Genomic DNA, 19,323 nt, shown 5'->3' with positions numbered 1-19,323 from the left:
AACTGGAGGAGGGCATGTCAAGATTTAAATATTTATAATTAAAGAGTTGGTCCCAGAACCTTAAAAAACCAATAGGTCTGAGGAATACTCTGGAAGAACATCTGGTAAAGAAGCTAGCAGGGAAGAAAGAGGTATCATTCTTCTATTGGGCAATTGAAGAGGCCATAGATGGGGATTTTAGATTAGCCGGTGAGTTGTGGGAAGAATCCATCCCGGAGACAGATTGGGTAGATCTGTACAACACTTTGTTCTCAGTCGTAAAGCCAGCTTGGCTGAGAAGAAATCCTTATTTTACCACACATAGGGCTTATCTATCCCCGGCAAGACTTTCTAAAATGACTAATGGTCCACCTGCTAGATGTAAAAAATGTGACATGGAAAAGGCCCCTGATAGACATATGTTCTGGGCTTGCCCAGCCATCTCTGAATTTTGGGAAAAAGTCAGGAACTCTTTAACAACTATCTTGGGACACCCAGTACAAATTTCCCTCAGGCTTATCATGTTTGGCATATTAAGTGAAATCACAGGCTCCAATAGAGGTTTTTTATTTTTTGCCATTTTGCTAGCCAGACGGGAAATATGCAAGAGATGGGTTGAGACCTTACCCCCCACGCACTCGGATTGGCTATCCTCCTTGTATAAAACCTCTAAGACCGATTTGGCCAGATTGAAAAACAGTAAGAAGAGAGCCATTTGGGATTGCCTGTTAAATTGGACTTCTGTTTAAATAGTCATTACTGTTATGTTCTGATTAGACCACCTATATAACCCCTTTTATCCTATGATTAAGCCTCATGGAAAGCTCTCAGACTGTGCTGGGTCTCGTTACAACCTTTTGGACCCAAGCTTTGATCTAAGGTGGGCTTTCAGCAACAGTCTTCGGTTTTAAGTAATCAGTAGAGAGCATGACCACCCTCTCATTGACAACGAGAGGTCAGCGACAGGAAGGAAGTTGGTATGCTACTGGTATGCCTACTTCTCTTAAGTGAGCAACAGTGGCGACCTTCTGATTTCCAAGTTAGCTGGGGTTGCAGGCGAATGAGGAAAAAAAAAAAAGAAGAAAAAAAAAATCCTGCATCTTTTGATTGTACCCAATGACGAGGCCCGCGGTGTCGGAGCACGCCTACCGCAGTTATCAAATGTGTAATTCACTACCGCGATGGCTGTTCCCATTGGCTGGTAGGGCATGGGCTTTGGTGGTGTTACACTGAGGGGTGTCAGGCAATCGCTACCGCAATCCTGCATCTTTTGATTGTACAGCGGCGTAGCTAGGGAGGGGCGGTGGGGGCTGTCCGCCCCAGGCGGCACTATTTAGAGGGCAGCGGCTGCGCGGCACTGGCTCGTGGCGGCGGCCTTTATCATTTATTTGGGGACACTGACTGACACTACTGTTAGTCAGTGTCCCCAAATAAATGATAAAGGCCGCCGCAGCGGGCCAGTGCTGCGCGGCCGCAGTTTGAAGTGCAGGCGCTGCAAACCTGCTTGCAAAAAGCAACAAATGCTGCCTGCAGCGCACGCACCACCACCTAGCTTAGTGGTGGTGCGGTGCACGACATACCTCCGCGTTTGTGGTTGACTGTGGGTCCGTGACGTCCTTCCCAGGGCCGAGTAGTGTGCGAGCGCTACCAATGACGGCCCTGGGAATAAATTTTGGCCAGCCCTCGCGCCTGAGGACGTAGCAGTGACACGTCACGGCCTGTGAGGGACTTTCACTTCTTGCCGCGCACTGGATGATAACTTCACTTCAACTGTTGAAGTCTTACTCTGGTAGGACATGTGTGGTAGTGTTTGGGGTGAATGAGCACTTGACATCCAGAGGAGCATGTTCTCAGTGTGTGTCAGTTTTTGTGTGGTTTTGCTGTAATACTGTCCTCAGAGTGGAAGAGGCGGATGGTGGTGCACACTATATAGTCAAGTGTGTGCAGGGTGATAGCCTTGCATGTGGAAGAAGGTGCCGATGTTGATTGACTGCTGGAACCCCTGAACACTTGTGATTGTGAGGGGTCCCAGCTGCCCATAAGCTGATAAACAAGGTAGCAAGTTAGGGTGAACAACGAAAGACTGGTTGAAATGTTGATGAGAGACTGCCGAAGCCACTAAACCTAACAAGCAGAGCAGACAGACTACATACCAGGAGTAGCAGCAGCTCCACTGAGGACCGGTGTTCTAAGTCGGTATCTCTGATCCTAGTCGGTGTGTCTGGTCCCCCTCGCTCTAGTCAATCACTCCATCTACCATTTTTAAAGCCACCTTATGGAGAAGTGTGGAGGGGAACTGGAAAGGGCATATGAAGGAGGGTACAAAGCCCCTTCAGTCTAAAAGCTTTGAGCCCCAAGCTTTAGCAATGCTGAGATCTCCTTAGGATCTGCAGTGGAGGGCATGATAGTGCCCTCAAGCCCCATAACATGTGCCTGATATTCATAATATCATCTCTGACTTTTAAAAGCAGTGACCAAAGCTCAGAGGTGCTTGTGGTACCCTTTTGACTACTATAACTTGCAAAAGCTACTAGCACGGAGATAAAAAGCACCAGCTATACCAATAGGTCTGCCTTTCATATGCTGGTTCAATCTCTTTTATTTTTTTGTTACAAGACTATACCACAAAGTAAAAAGAAGAATAAAAAATGCAGCTACCAAAATGTGGCAGCCATATGCATGCAAGAGAATGTTTACATTCAAAAATATATTTCCTGTCACTTTCATTATAAAATACATTTATTGTCACTGTAATTGTAATAGAAAACTATGGGTGCTTTTTAGCAGCAGGGGTACTTAAAACCCTTTAATTTTTAATGCACAGCAGAGGATACAAATTGACACAAAGAAAAATCATTATTGGTTTTAAATTACTGCCACCTTAAGACAAAGGCATTTTTTTTTTACTAAAAACAAAAAAAATGATACAGAATTGGAAAAAATCGTAAATAAGTTATTACCTCACTCTCCCAGGTGCTGACGTTTTCCTACTTTTAAGGAGAATATGCACATGTGACCGAGCACATTGCCGTTACTCATAGTGCCAGGTAGTCGATAGCCAAAGTAGACTGATCCATTGCCCAATTTTCTATGCTCTGGTGGGTGATTGCAAAATATGAATAACAGTTAAATAGATGAATGGATGATAGGGTTGACCTTCGAAGTATGTATATGTGCATCTATATTTTACTTATATATTTTTTGGATTACATGAGGCTGGCAAACAACTAAAGCTGTTCCCAGGCCAGTCCTAAGAAGAGTCTAAATTCAGCTACAAATGGGAGGCAAACCAAGCTTACTAAGGAGTGATTTCTTACTCACACATGGGATGGAGAAGATAGCTGAAGACCTCTGTCTATTAGCCTCCAGGCACTATACATTATTGAAACTGCTATGAAAGATGGACAAAGGGAAATGCATGCTGTGCTGCAACAATAGTGTATTGAGGCTTCACTTCTACTCTTCCACGGCAGGAACTTGAGGGTTCTGTGCAGTCTAAAAGGTTAGATTCAGGTGTAATAGTAAAATATAGACAAAAGGGGCTTTCAACAGTCAGTAACACCATATTCGAAATGATAGACACCACTGATCATAGCTCAGGCAAGTCAACTAGAGAAGGTTTAATGAATCACTCAACCTCTCACTCTCCACACTTAATAACCAGTCATACTCCCATCTTTAATGTAGTACAATATAAGAATCCGTATTAGTAACATGAATTAAATGATGTTTAGTAAGTGGTGAATTGACGGACATTTCTAGCATAATGATCTGCGTTCTAGAAGCTACTTGACACCATAGCTTCAATATGTCTGCCGAGTCAGTACTGTACCCCATTTATGCTAAGTCTACGCATGTCGCGTCCTAACAAATTAGACTGCATCAAATTGTTATTGGACTCAGTCTATCCATTCTGATACGGACATTATCTATTTTATCCGCATATGCAAACTTCTTTTTAAATATAAAATAATTCTTGAATATAAAGTAATAAATGAACTACTTCTATTATCACTTAAAAATAAAATTGATTGACTGATTTATGTGATTCTACAGTAACAACAGAGAGATATTGTTAAAGGAATATTCTACACTTAGTAAATTGATTATCATCTTAGGCAAGAGAAAACAGTAGTAGAACTCTTTTGTGAATAATGGCTGGTTAGATACAAAGACTGAGGTGTGCGTGTGCCCAGGATGCAGGCGGTTTGGTATCACAGTTTATCGGTGAAGGCTGTTTGGTGTCATGAAAAGGAACGGTTCGGTTTCCAGAGCAGCGGAGTTTTAAGGTTGGAGTTTTTGTTTTTCCAGAAACAGTGTCCTTTTGTATTCCATAATGGGACAAGATTTGGTGCCTGCGTCTGTTTGATTCCGGATTGGAGGTTATTTTCTTTCAGGAGTGTATGGCTAGAGTTGTCTGTGGGAGGAGTAGTCTTATTTTCATGGTTGTGATGAGACAACAGGACGACAAAAATGTATTTAACTTGTGACAGCATTTTAGTCAGGCATTTTTTCTGCCTCAAATTATTATATACAATATCTTAAGGGTATATTAAGCCGATACAAACTAAGTGCAGGTGTAGAAAAATATTTTTTAGTTATGGAAAGATATGGATTTCATGATGATAATGTTGTTATTCAACCACGTCTTATAATTAGTCTAGATTTGCTTTAGCCTTTCATTCAACTATTTGATAAATGTTAATGCTTCATGGAGAAACAAGATACGCACCCTTTTGTCTGGCCGCTCTAATTGTCTTACAGAACCTCTTCTTTGAGCAGACACATCCATGGAGTTTGAAAATAGTTCAGACTTTGTTTGAGTGATAGTGGGGCAATCAGTTTATCCATACGACCCACAACCTTTATCTTGCACCAATTAGGTGTTGGGTTGAACGTGCAACTATTTATCTGAGAGCCTAATATCGGTGCAAGTATAGAAGCATCTCTCCGACCAACAAGATGGTCAGGGTGACTTTTCTAGTGAGATCTTGTAAATTTAACCAGATCAGCACACCCTAAAACCAGTTCTCTACAATTGCAGCTTATGCCTAGAGGAGTAGGTGTTCGTGCCACAGAAGCTGGGCATGTGATGGGGTAGGTGGCTGAATATGACCAGAGGACAGGGGTCCTCCACCAGCTGTGATGTCATGGATGAGATGTCATGGATGGGACAGGTAAGGAATAGGTGATAGTAGTCCTGCACGTGCTGTGATGTCATAAGTGAGATGTCATGGACGGGGCAGATAGGGGACAGGGGGTCCTGCACAAGCTGTGATGTTATGAGTGAGATGTCACAAACAGAGTAGGTAGAACTGATGTAAGTTTTGTGTTTCCTTCTGCGTTTCCTTCAGCGGCGTAGCTAGGTGGGGGCGGTCCGCCCCAGAAGGCACTATTTTGGGGACCGTGTCATGTATGTGCATGTAACTTGCATGATTGAGGCAACTATAAGTGGCGATACTACGTGTCTCTGGGACCTCTTTCAAGTGCTCGCTGTTTGTTTTTCCCCAGGACCCCCCCACCCCCCCCACCCCCGGGCGGCAATCTGAGGACTAACCCGGGCGCCACAAGCTCTAGCTACGCCTCTGTGAAAGTACCCAATGACCGGGCCCACGGTGGCGGTGCACGCCTACCATGGGTTTCAAATATGTAATTCACTACCACGATCGCGGTTCAAATTGGCTGGTAGGGCATGGGCATTGGTGGTGTCACACCGCGGGGCCCAGGCGGTCGCTACCGCACATTAGCATTTTTCAGTTGGTGCCAATGACCGTGATTGGGGTAGCGGTGCACGCATATGGCACCTATGGACACATCATGCTGTAGCAATGGCAATGGCCACTTCTCAACATTGAACACAAGACACTTACAATGAATCATGCCACCTGATTGGTAAATGTAATGCTAGTGTGACATTGAACTCACTGATGACTACACATGCCATGTAAGTGCACAGGATAACATGCATTGGCATGTTCTTACTCACATGTCACATATGATATTTGTGTGCATGTACACAGATCTGTTGTGTAATGGACTCTTAAATATGTGAACATGTCAATGTGTGAGATGGCTAATCAACCCACAGTAATGATGGACTGACTACATAATGTGCCTATTTAACTGTGTAAATTGCTGAAATCATTTTGATAGTTGATCTGCTTACACACACTGTGCTCATTGTGTTGAAAATGTGTGCTCTGACCGGCTTACGCAAGAAGGTGTGCCAGGTACAGCAGCTACGTAGAAGCTAGCAGTGTTGCTGCTTCAACTACTCTCAGGGCTGGTGACAAAAGATGTCGGAATGTACCATTTTCAATTCACATAGTCAGAATCTGTTTTGGGGGTACTCAGTATGTACATACTGAACACATGTACAACTACTTGAGATCAAGGTGTTTCGCCATGTGACTTGTGCTTTAAGCTGTTGTTTTAGTCCAGTCATTGTTGGCACTGTGTCAGTCAAGATGTAAGATGTTGGACACATCTCATAGGGGAATTGAATTGGCATGTGTCCACTTTCATTTTATGTAGGAGATGGCCAATTGTGCATCGTCCATTCACATTGCTGGCGGACATGGAGGATGAGGACATCATACGGAAATTCCGTTTGCATCGACATACCCTTCAAGACCTATGTGGTCAGTTGGAGCCCCATCTAAGGCCTCGCAGAACCTATCTGACTGCTTTGACACCAACAGTTAAGGTGATGGCGGCCCTGCATTTCTTTGCAACTGGTTCGTTCCAGTACACGGTGGCCAGTGCAGGTGGGATGTCTCAACCAATGATCACCATGGTGCTACGTGATGCCCTGTCCGCAATGATGACATACAAGGACAGCTACATCCATTTTCCCAGGAGACATGAATTGGCAGCTGTGAAGGGTGATTTTTATGACCTTGGCCACATCCCTAATGTTGTTGGCGCCATTGACTGCACACATGTTGGCCTGGTTCCACCACAGGCAGGTGAGCACATATATAGGAACAGGAAGTATTTCCATTCCATTAATGTGCAAGTGATATGCCAAGCGGATATGATAATCTCCCATGTCTGTGCCAGATTTCCAGGATCAGCATATGACTCCTACATACTGCATAACAGCATCATACCACAGCTAATGGTAAATCTGCATCCAGAGCGTGTCTGGATCATTGGTGAGTACACAGAGTCAAGTAGGGCCCAATTCACAGAACTAACTTAAGACAAAAACCTAAACTTACTACCATTTTGGTATTCACAGAACGTACTTACTACTTTTGGTATTCACAGAAGGTACTTACTACTTTTGGTATTCACAGAATGCACTTACTACTTTTGGTATTCAAAGAATGGGTTTACAAGTACTAACTTTACGTCCACACTCGGGCCGGAATTCCCACACCCGGAGTGGGAATTCCGCACCCGAGCCAGAATCTCCGCTTTTGGGCCGGAATCTCTGCCTCTGAGACGGAATCTCCGCTTCCGGGCTGAAATTTCGGGCCGGAATACCTCCATTTTGGCCCGATGATCGTTTCAAGTGCCTATAATCCCCCACCATGCTCCAGCTGAAGTCAACTAACACTAACTGCAAGACCAGCACCACAAAACATATAAAAGCAGCACACATTGAAGGAACAGGTGTGTCCACAGAGAGTTCGTGTTTTCAATCACTGTACATCGCCAGAGGAAAATGGAACAAATGAGGAGGAAGAAGAACTTTACTACTGAGGAGACCACCATGGTTGTGGAGTTCATAGTGAGGCACCACAAATGCCTATATGGTCTCCCACCTTACTGCACCAGTGGCACACAGAAGGAATCTCTATGGCAGCATTTAGCCACTGTTGTCACAGCATTGGGGGTGGAGAGGCGCACCGTCCCAGACATCAAGAAGAAGTGGCAGGACGATAAACAGAGGGGGAAGGAGAAGTACTCCAGGGTCGAGTTGAACAGGATACTCCCTGCCCCACACTCTGGACCCCACCTCCGTCTCAGCCCACTAGAGGAGGATATCCTCACCACAATCCACCCCCACATGCTCCATGGGCTGCCTGTGAGTGATGGCCGCAACGTGGTACCAGGTAAATGGGATGACAAGAATAAGTATATGAAAAGATTGTCTGTGTTGCACTGCCATTGTGAGTAAGGAAGTTGTCCAAAGTGTATATAAAAATATAGTCAGTCAGAGACTCATGTATGACCCACTGTATGTTGAACCACAAGTCCCAGAATCCTTTGTATTAGAAATGTCAAATCCCTCTCCCACTATTGAAAACATGGGCCCAGTACTGCTGCCGTATATACCTAACCCTGCTAAGTAGCAATTGACAAAGTGCCCTTTCCACTTATCCAGATGCGGCTGGGTCAGTCAAAAATGTAAGGGGGTAGGGATTGTGGAGCATAGGAAAATCAACTGAATTGGGAAAATACAAGGGGGCAGATTTACAAGGACTGGTGCATCCCTGCACATTATCAGGTATGCACCAGTACCGATGCGACACGCAATTCTACCCTTGCGCCACCACGGATGCATCGCATTTACAATGCGGCGCACTGTGGCACAGGGATAGACAGATGCATGTCACATCTGATAGCATAAGGGCGGTGTAGAAAGGTGGAATCTGACTATATGGTTGCCCCCACTTTTTGTCTGGTGTTTTGCTGGTTTATGACTTAGTTGGACTGGGATGCTGCTATTCAGGGCCCCAGTCTATCTGCTTTCTCTGTAAAATGGTTTGCATGTACATTAGGTACATATCTAATTGGATTCTGGAGTGCCTTATAAGCCCCTAGTATATGGTATACTATGTACTAGGGCATAGGTACCTCAGAGGCCTACCAGGGGCTGAAGCATGTATTATGCCACCCCTGGGAAGCACTCCAGAATGGCACCACAGGTCTGCTACTGCAGCCTGAGTAAGGGTGTGCTTGCACACCTTACAGTGGTATAGGCTACCTATATCACTACCATTGCACACACATATAAAACCTATTAGTCACTCCTATGGCAGGCCTTAACAATCCTGAAGGCAGAGTGCGTGTTTTTTATGTGAGGGGGTGCCCCTGCATGAGCAGAGCTCCTCTGCAGCGTTCGGAGTACCTCCTCTGATGCTGTTTGTGGTGCAGCCTGACCATATACTCTTAAGTGCATTATAACCTCACGGTAAATGCTAACTTTGGGATGGCTGCACGGAAACATGTCCTGTCAAACGCTTTGGAATACTACCAGTTCTGGCGGCGGGGGTAGCATTCCACCCTTCTAGGGGGAGAGACATGTTCACACTGGTCTAACCCGGTAGGACTTTCTTGAGCCCCGGCATCACAAAATGGATGCCTCTGCCACAGACACGGGTCTGGCCTCCTGCTGCTGACTGAAACTCCGGTAAGGGAGGCCTGGACAATAGGTTTCCTGTCCCAGGGAGGTGTAACCACCTCCCCAGACAGGCAGATGTGTATAGGGGCTGGGCGGGAGCACTCTTTGGTGCTTTGAAGTCCTGCACTGGGGGCACACTTGGTGTCCCTGTGCATAGTCCAGTTCAAACCGGTTGCAGGGGCTACCTGCCCCTGCTCTGGCATGAAACTGGACAAAGGAAATGGGTGTAACCACCCCTCTTTCCAAACCCTCCCATAGGTGGGTCCCTAGAGTATGTCCAACCCCCAAACTTAGTATAAGTATGGGAACCTAGTCCTTGCGACTTTAGATTACCCTGGACGAAACTCTGCATCATATATCCTGGACCTTCGATGTTCTATCCTGCCTAGAAAACTGAAGAAATCTTGTTTGGGGTCAAGGAGTGACTCCCCTGCTTGGCAGGCCCCAAAGAAGCAACTGACCGGTCTGCATCGCTGAAGCTCCCGCCGGACGTCGAAGTCTTTGCATCACCAGAGGTGGATTTCCAGACCTCCCCGAGGCTACCCTGAGTCCACAGCAAAGTTGAGGCCCGTGGCTATCGTGGGTGACGTGGAACCGTGACCCCTGGACACCGTGAACTTTTGCAGCAACACTATCTTCTGGGACGTCCCTGAAGTTGTGCTTTGGGCTCCAAGTAGCCCCAGCCTTGAGCACCTCCTGCACCCAAGATTGCTGGCCTCCACTCCACGAGTGACCCGTGGGCCAGTTTCAAGTGCGACCGCTTGAGACTCCTTCGCGATCACTAGTCTGTTGGCTAGCAGGTCCCCACAAAGGCAACTACTCTTCTAATTGGGCTTTACTGGTTGCCCCAGACGTGCCCCGACTTACCCTCGCTGGGTGAGTCCCTTAGACCTTGCTGGTCTGCACCGCAGTCCTTTCTCTGAATTCCAGTGACTTGCCGTTGCTAAGGCTTGTTGGGTCCAATCTGGTCACCGACACTGCAGCACTCGGCAGACTTTGTGGGACAGCTCGAATCCAGCTCCTGGTTGTCATCGGCACCTTCTGGACCTCGTGGCTGAAGAGTCAAGACACCCATCAACTCACCTGAAGCACCCGCCATCTGTGGGCATTGGTCCATCCTGCCCGCGGTCACTGGCTAGTGACCCAGACTCTGTCCCCTCTGCTTTCAGGTTCCCCTAGATCCAGGCTTGGATCACTTCGGACACTTCTCCTCTTCACGGCAGCAGCAGTTCTTCGCCAGCTTCCATTGTAATAGACGACACGACCCGACACCAAAAGACACCTATGCACCCGGCTTCCCTGGGTGAGGTAACTCGAGTACTCCGGGGCGCCCATGGGTGCTAGCCCTAGAACTTCTTAAGTCCAAAAGGGTTTGGTTCTGTCCCGATTCTAAGTGTCCCTAATCTTTACATTTCCAACCGCGACATTGCCCATAGAAGCTAATGGGAACCTGCGGTTGTGTTTACACACTGCATACAGTCCCCGTGGGTCCCCTGTGTCACTACCTTGGGTGGTTCCTTGGGGTCCCAGCGATTCTACAGGCTCTAGGCCTTGTGTCTATTCCAGTCGTGGTTCTTATACCATTTTTTTGGTATATGGTTTGGTACGCCCCTAGGGCCCAAACGTGTATTTGTGCTATTACTGTTGATTGCTAACTTGTGAATTAAGTACTTTGAACTCCAGTCTCATAAAGAGACTAGAGGGGTGTGTTTTATCTTAAATACATATATTTTAAATATATACCTGGTGTGGTTGTCCTTTCATTTGATCATTCCAGAGATTATAGACTGGTAAAACAAGCTGCTTTACATTCCTTCAAGACTTAGCCTGAAGGCTGCTCTCCATAGCTACCACTAGGATAGCTTTCAATAAAGGTTGTCTTTAACCTATCACCATAAGGGGTTGTTTGGTGTAATACAAGGTGCCCACTAGAACTAGTGGACAGCATATATCAGGCCACCTTCTCACATTGGTGTGCAGCGTGTGGGATTCCAGCTTGCTATTGTTTTACCAGATAATCTCAATTGAATTGATCAACTGAAAACCACTAAAGGTACCAAAGGTACATATAATATCAAGTTTAGCTACAGTAAGTTCTACTGAACTTAGAGTTGAGTGTTAAGGGATAGCATACCCTTTCTACAACTCAAGAGAGTTTAGTAGGCCACATTAGTGTAGGTAGTGACATGCACCACACAACATTAGTAATGTCTAACCAGCCAGGAACCAGTGGGTCTCTACCAGGAACCAGTGAGCTCCTTCCCTATAGATATGAGGATCTCTCCTTTGCTCAGCTTAGGACCTTATGTTCCATTAGGAAGCTGAAGACAGGCAAAAGCCCAACCACCCAGCATCTCATACAGATACTGAAGCTGGATGATCTCCCAGGACCTAGTGGTTCTGATGGGGTACGCAGTGTGGGTGGGGCAGCAGGTGAGGGTGGGCCTAGGGGTAGCAATTCCCCTGACCCTACCTCTAATGCTGACCAGACTGGTGACAATGACCAGACTCTGGTGAACCCAGCTCTCCTGGATGAGGATGAGGAGGATGACAATAATGCTCCTTCCTTTACTCCTCCAGGTAGAACTGAAAGTAGGGCTAGAAGGGATAGCTCTCTGTCAAGGGGATCTGTCCAGTCTAACTCCTCTATAGGGACCTCTGTCTCTTCTCACAGAGGAAGGGAAACCTCCCAGGAGAGGAGAGAGAGACTGCTGAAGTATGAGCAAGACAAGTTCAACCTCAGAAAGCAGCAGATGGCCTTAGATAGGGAAGCCCTAGAGCTCTACAGAGCTAGTAAAAAGGAGGGACTAGAGTCCCTTGGTGGCAGCAATTTCCCTAGAGATAGGGAGAGGTCTTATGACCATAGAAACCTAAGTAAGATTTTCCCTCCCTACCAGAGTAGGAATGACATCCACAAATAGATAACTGCCTTGGAGAGGGCCTGTAAAGTACAGAAGGTCCCTCAAGGTCAGTGGGCAGCAATCTTATGCCTCTCCTTTGCAGAAAAAGGTAGAGATAAACTCCTCACTGTAAGAGAAGAGGATGCTGATGATAACAAGGTCTTGAAGAGTGCTCTGATTGATGGGTTTGGCCTAACCACAGAACAGTATAGGTTGAAGTTCAGAGGCACCCAAAAAGCTCAGACTCAAGACTGGGTAGACTTTGTTGATTGTGCTACTAAGGCTCTGGAAGGTTGGATACATGGCAGCAAAGTGCATGACTTTTCAGGATTGTACAATTTGATTATGAGGGAGCAGATCCTTAGTAATTGTCAAAACCAGCTTTTACACCAGTACCTGGTGGACTCTGATCTGACCTCTCCTCAAGAATTGGGAAAGAAGGCAGACAAATGGGTCAGGACCAGGGTAAGGCCTAAGAATCAGGGGGGTGACCAGAAGAAAGATTCTACCAAGCCCCAAGAGAAATGTGGGGACAAATCTAAAGGTAAGTCCACTACAGGGCCCCAAAAGTCCTCTTCTGGGGGTGCGTCCCAAACTCCTTCCTCTCCTGAAAATAAACCATATTGCCATGTCTGTAAAAAGCCTGGGCACTGGAAAACTGATCCCAGTTGCCCCAGGATTGGCAATAAAGAAAATGTTCCACCAACTAACACTACCACCCCTCCTGGTACTACCAGTAGTAACCCCCTAGTTGGGAGTAGTTCACCCAAAACGTTAGGTGCTTTTGCAAGTGGAACAGAGGTAGGCCCCAATTTAGGAAGGGCCTCCTCACCTGACTCCTCTGACTCTGATGGTGGCATGGGATTTGCCACTTTTACCATAGGTCCCAATGCATTGGGCAGGTACAGATTGGAGGCACCGATTAATGGTCAGAAAGCTGTGGCCTTCAGGGACCCAGGGGCTAGTGTCACCATGGTGACAGGGAAACTAGTCCCCCCTCAGCAGCTTTTACCTGAGTTTTAATACCAGGTGACCAACATTGATGGTGTCAGAACAGATCACCCCATGGCCATAGTCAATCTCAGCTGGGGAGGGGTCACAGGCCCAAAAAGAGTGGCAGTGTCCCCAAACTTGCCTGTAGATTGCCTGATAGGCAATGATCTTGAAATATCAGCCTGGGTTGAAGTTCAACACCAAACTCATCTAAGAATGCTGGGCATCCCTGAAAGAGTTAGTGGGGCTGTGATGGCCACAGCCCAAACCCAGAAAATGTTTGGAGTGATGGAGCCTGAAATAATGGCCCACTCTCTTCCACAAGAGAGCACAAGGGTTGAAGATAAGTCTTCTTCCCCCCAGACAATAGGTAAGGGTCAGCCTCCTCAGGGAACTGATCCTACCCCTTGTGAAGGAACTGCCCCAGAGGTAGTCAGGCCTGGCCTGGCAACACCCCTGATGGCAGTGGAACCTTGCAAGGTGGTGCCCAGTCTGGAGCAGGTAACCTGCACCTCTCTACCCTGCCTCAGTCAGCCCAGGGCTGTGGAGGACAGCTAGGTCAGCGGACCCCAAGGGGGCCCCCCCAATCAGCAGATTAGGGGCTCCCAGGCTAGTAGCCCTAGCCAGCTGAAAATTCCTCACCCCACTGAGGGATCGCCATTACCATTGTATAGGGACCTCTCCCAGCAGGACTCTGTTGGACAAGAGCAAACATGGGACCCAAAGGTTCCAAACCTGCCCAGCCCCTCCAGTGTTCCAACCAAAGGGACCCAACCCCCAGCTGTAGGCAGCCAGAGGTTGACCCTTAGAGCAAAGTACAACTCAGTCATGGAACGTAAGGCATCCATTTTGACAAGTGATCTGAGGAAGCTGAGGCCAACTTTATTAGGGCCTCACTTCTCTGCTCAGACACCTCACCAGCCTTCTACTTTGCCAACACACACCACAGGTAGTAATTTCCCATGGTGGAGATCCTCTCATGCCCTTAGGGTGAGGAACAGCTTAGTGGACCATAAGACAAGGGGCAACCATGCTAGTGCAGGTGCTTCCTTATATTGCCACTTAGTCAATAAAGGTTCAACTGGCCAAGGTTAGCCTTATCTCCTTTCGTTTGGGGGGGTATGAAGGAAGGTGGAATCTGACTATATATCGTTTCCCCCACTTTTTGCCTGGTGTTTTGCTGGTTTATGACTTAGTTGGACTGGGATCCTGCTATTCAGGGCCCCAGTCTATCTGCTTTCTCTGTAAAATGGTTTGCATGTACATTAGGTACATATCTAATTGGATTCTGGAGTGCCTTATAAGCCCCTAGTATATGGTATACTATGTACCTAGGGCATAGGTACCTCAGAGGCCTACCAGGGGCTGAAGCATATATTAGGCCACCCCTGGGAAGCACTCCAGAATGGCACCACAGGTCTGCTACTGCAGCCTGAGTGAGGGTGTGCTTGCACCCCTTACAGTGGTATACGCTACCTATATGACTACCATTGCACACAAATATAAAACCTATAAGTCACTCCTATGGCAGGCCTTAACAATCCTGAAGGCAGAGTGGGTGGTTTTTATGTGAGAGGGTGCCCCTGCATGAGCAGAGCCCCTCTGCAGCATTCGGAGTACCTCCTCTGATGCTGTTTGTGGTGCAGCCTGACCATATACTCTTAAGTGCATGGCTGCACGGAAACATGTTGTGTCAAACGCTTTGGAATACTACCCCCCCCCACCAGTTCTGGCGGTGGGGGTAGCATTCCACCCTTCTAGGGGGAGAGACATGTTCACACTGGTCTAACCCGGTAGGACTTTCTTGAGCCCTGGCATCACAAAAGGGATGCCTCTGCCACAGACACGGGTTTGGCCTCCTGTTGCTGACCGAAACTCCGGTATGGGAGGCCTGGGCAATAGGTTTCCTGTCCCAGGGAGGTGTAACCACCTCCCCAGACAGGCAGATGTGTATTGGGGCTGGGCGGGAGCACTCTCTGATGCTTTGAAGTCCTGCACTGGGGGCACACTTGGTGTCCCTGTGCATAGTCCAGTTCAAACCGGTTGCAGGGGCTACCTGCCCCTGCTCTGGCGCGAAACTGGACAAAGGAAATGGGTGTAACCACCCCTCTTTCCAAACCCTCCCATAGGTGGGTCCCTAGAGTATGTCCAACCCCCAAACTTAGTATAAGTATGGGAACCTAGTCCTTGCGACTTTACATTACCCTGGACGAAACTCTGCATCATATATCCTAGACCTTTGACGTTCTATCCTGACTAGAAGACTGAAGAAATCTCCCTTGGGGTCAAGGAGTGACTCCCCTGCTTGGCAGGCACCAAAGAAGCAACGGACCGGTCTGCATTGCTGAAGCTCCCGCCGGACGCTGAAGTCTTTGCATCACCAGAGGTGGATTTTCAGACTTCCCCGAGACTACCCTGAGTCCACAGCAAAGCTGAGGCCCTTGGCTATCGTGGGTGACGTGGAACCGTGACCCCTGGACACCGTGAACCTTTGCATCAACACTATCTTCTGGGACTTCCTTGAAGTTGTGCTTTGGGCTCCGAGTAGCCCCAGCCTTGAGCACCTCCTGCACCGAAGATTGCTGGCCTCCACTCCACGAGTGACCCGTGAGCCAGTTTCAAGTGCGACCACATGAGACTCCTTCGCGATCACTAGTCCGTTGGCTAGCAGGTCCCCACAAAAGCAACTGCTCTTCTAATTGTGCTTCCCTGGTTACTCCAGACTTGCCCCGACTTACCGTCACTGGGTGAGTCCCTCAGACCTTGCTGGTCTGACCGCAGTCCTTTCTCTGAATTCCAGTGACTTGCCATTGCCAAGGCTTGTTGGGTCCAATCTGGTCGCCGACACCGCAGCACTCAACAGACTATGTGGGACAGCTCGAATCCAGCTCCTGGTTGTCATCGGCGCCTTCTGGACCTCGTGGCTGAAGAGTCAAGACACCCATCAACTCACCTGAAGCACCCGATATCTGTGGGCTTTGGTCCATCCTGCCCTTTGTCACTGGCTAGTGACCCAGACTCTGTCCCCTCTGCTTTCAGGTTCCTTACATCCTAGATCCAGGCTTGGATCACTTCGGACACTTCTCCTCTTCATGGCAGCAGCAGTTCTTCGCCAGCTTCCATTGTAATCGACGACGCGACCCGACACCAAAAGACACCTATGCACCCAGCTTCCCTGGGTGAGGTAACTCGAGTACTCCGGTGCTCCCATGGGTGCTAGCCCTAGAACTTCTTAAGTCCAAAATGGTTTGGTCCTGACCCGATTCTAAGTGTCCCTAATCTTTAAATTTCCAACCGCGACATTGTCCATAGAAGCTAACGTGAACCCGCGGTTGTGTTTACACACTGCATACAGTCCCCGTGGGTCCCCTGTGTCACTACCTTGGGTGGTTCCTTGGGGTCCCAGCGATTCTACAGGCTCTAGGCCTTGTGTCTATTCCAGTCGTGGTTCTTATACCATTTTTTTGGTATATGGTTTGGTACGCCCCTAGGGCCCAAACGTGTATTTGTGCTATTACTGTTGATTGCTAACTTGTAATTTAAGTACTTCGAACTCCAGTCTCATAAAGAGACTAGAGGGGTTTGTTTTATTTTAAATACATATATTTTAAATATATACCTGATGTGGTTGTCCTTTCATTTGATCATTCAAGAGATTATAGACTGGTAAAACAAGCTACTTTACATTCCTTCAAGACTTAGCCTGAAGGCTGCTCTCCATAGCTACCACTAGGATAGCTTTCAATAAAGGTTGTCTTTAACCTATCACCATAAGGGGTTGTTTGGTGTAATACAAGGTGCCCACTAGAACTAGTGGACAGCATATATCAGGCCACCTTCTCACATTGGTGTGCAGCGTGTGGGATTCCAGCTTGCTATTGTTTTACCAGATAATCTCAATTGAATTGATCAACTGAAAACCACTAAAGGTACCAAAGGTACATATAATATCAAGTTTAGCTACAGTAAGTTCTACTGAACTTAGAGTTGAGTGTTAAGGGATAGCACACCCTTTCTACAACTCAAAAGAGTTTAGTAGGCCACATTAGTGTAGGTAGTGCAATACACCACACCACATTAGTAATGTCTAACTAGCCAGGAACCAGTGGGTCCCTACCAGGAACCAGTGAGCTCCTTCCCTATAGATATGAGGTTCTCTCCTTTGCTCACCATAAGTGGTCGTTTGGACTGATACAAGGTCCCCACTAGAACTGGTGGACAGCATATATCAGGCCAACTTCTCACAGGCGGAAGCCCTAGAGCTCTACAGAGCTAGTACAAAGGAGGGACTAGAGTCCCTTGGTGGCAGCAATTTCCCAAGAGATAGGGAGAGGTCTTATGACCATAGAAACCAAAGTAAGATTTTCCCTCCCTACCAGAGTAGGGATGACATCCACAAATGGATAACTGCCTTGGAGAGGGCCTGTAAAGTACAGAAGGTCCCTCAAGGTCAGTGGGCAGCAATCTTATGGCTCTCCTTTGCAGAAAAAGGTAGAGATAAACTCCTCACTGTAAGAGAAGAGGATGCTGATGATTACAAGGTGTTGAAGAGTGCTCTGATTGATGGGTTTGGCCTAACCACAGAACAGTATAGGTTGAAGTTCAGAGGCACCCAAAAAGCTCAGACTTAAGACTGGGTAGACTTTGTTGATTGTGCTACTAAGGCTCTGGAAGGTTGGATACATGGCAGCAAAGTGCATGACTTTTCAGGATTGTACAATTTGATTATGAGGGAGCAGATCCTTAGTAATTGCCAAAACCAGCTTTTACACCAGTACCTGGTGGACTCTGATCTGACCTCTCCCCAAGAATTGGGAAAGAAGGCAGACAAATGGGTCAGGACCAGGGTAAGGCCTAAGAATCAGGGGGGTGACCAGAAGAAAGATTCTACCAAGCCCCAAGAGAAAGGTGGGGACAAATCTAAAGGTAAGTCCATTACAGGGCCCCAAAAGTCCTCTTCTGGGGGTGCGTCCCAAACTCCTTCCTCTCCTGAAAATAAACCATATTGCCATGTCTGTAAAAAGCCTGGGCACTGGAAAACGGATCCCAGTTGCCCCAGGATTGCAAATAAAGAAAATGTTCCACCAACTAACACTACCACCCCTCCTGGTACTACCAGTAGTAACCCCCCAGTTGGGAGTAGTGCACCCAAAAAGTTAGGTGCTTTTGCAAGTGGAACAGAGGTAGGCCCCAATTTAGGAAGGGCCTCCTCACCTGACTACTCTGACTCTGATGGTGGCATGGGATTTGCCACTTTTACCATAGGTCCCAATGCATTGGGCAGGTACAGATTGGAGGCACTGATTAATGGTCAGAAAGCTGTGGCCTTCAGGGACCCAGGGGCTAGTGTCACCATGGTGACAGGGAAACTAGTCCCCCCTCAGCAGCTTTTACCTGTGTTTAAATACCAGGTGACCAACATTGATGGTGTCAGAACAGATCACCCCATGGCCATAGTCAATCTCAGCTGGGGAGGGGTCACAGACCCAAAAAGAGTGTCAGTGTCCCCAAACTTGCCTGTAGATTGCCTGATAGGCAATGATCTGGAAATTTCAGCCTGGGCTGAAGTTTAACACCAAACTCATCTAAGAATGCTGGGCATCCCTGAAAGAGTTAGTGGGGCTGTGATGGCCACAGCCCAAACCCAGAAAATGTTTGGAGTGATGGAGCCTGAAATAATGGCCCATTCTCCTCCACAAGAGAGCACAAGGGTTAAAGATAAGTCTTCTTCCCCCCAGACAATAGGTAAGGGTCAGCCTCCTCAGGGAACTGATCCTACCCCTTGTGAAGGAACTGCCCCAGAGGTAGTCAGGCCTGGCCTGGCAACACCCCTGATGGCAGTGGAACCTTCCAAGGTGGTGCCCAGTCTGGAGCAGGTAACCTGCCCCTCTCTACCCTGCCTCAGTCAGCACAGGGCTGTGGAGGACAGCTAGGTCAGCGGACCCCAAGGGGGCCCCCCCCAATCAGCAGATTAGGGGCTCCCAGGCTAGTAGCCCTAGCCAGCTGAAAATTCCTCACCCCACTGAGGGATTGCCATTACCATTGTATAGGGACCTCCCCCAGCAGGACTCTGTTGGACAAGGGCAAACATGGGAC

Source organism: Triturus cristatus, chromosome 10 (genome assembly GCF_964204655.1).
Source record: "Triturus cristatus chromosome 10, aTriCri1.1, whole genome shotgun sequence".
NCBI classification, from domain to species: Eukaryota; Metazoa; Chordata; class Amphibia; order Caudata; family Salamandridae; genus Triturus; species Triturus cristatus.
Note: the sequence above shows the minus strand (reverse complement) of the source record.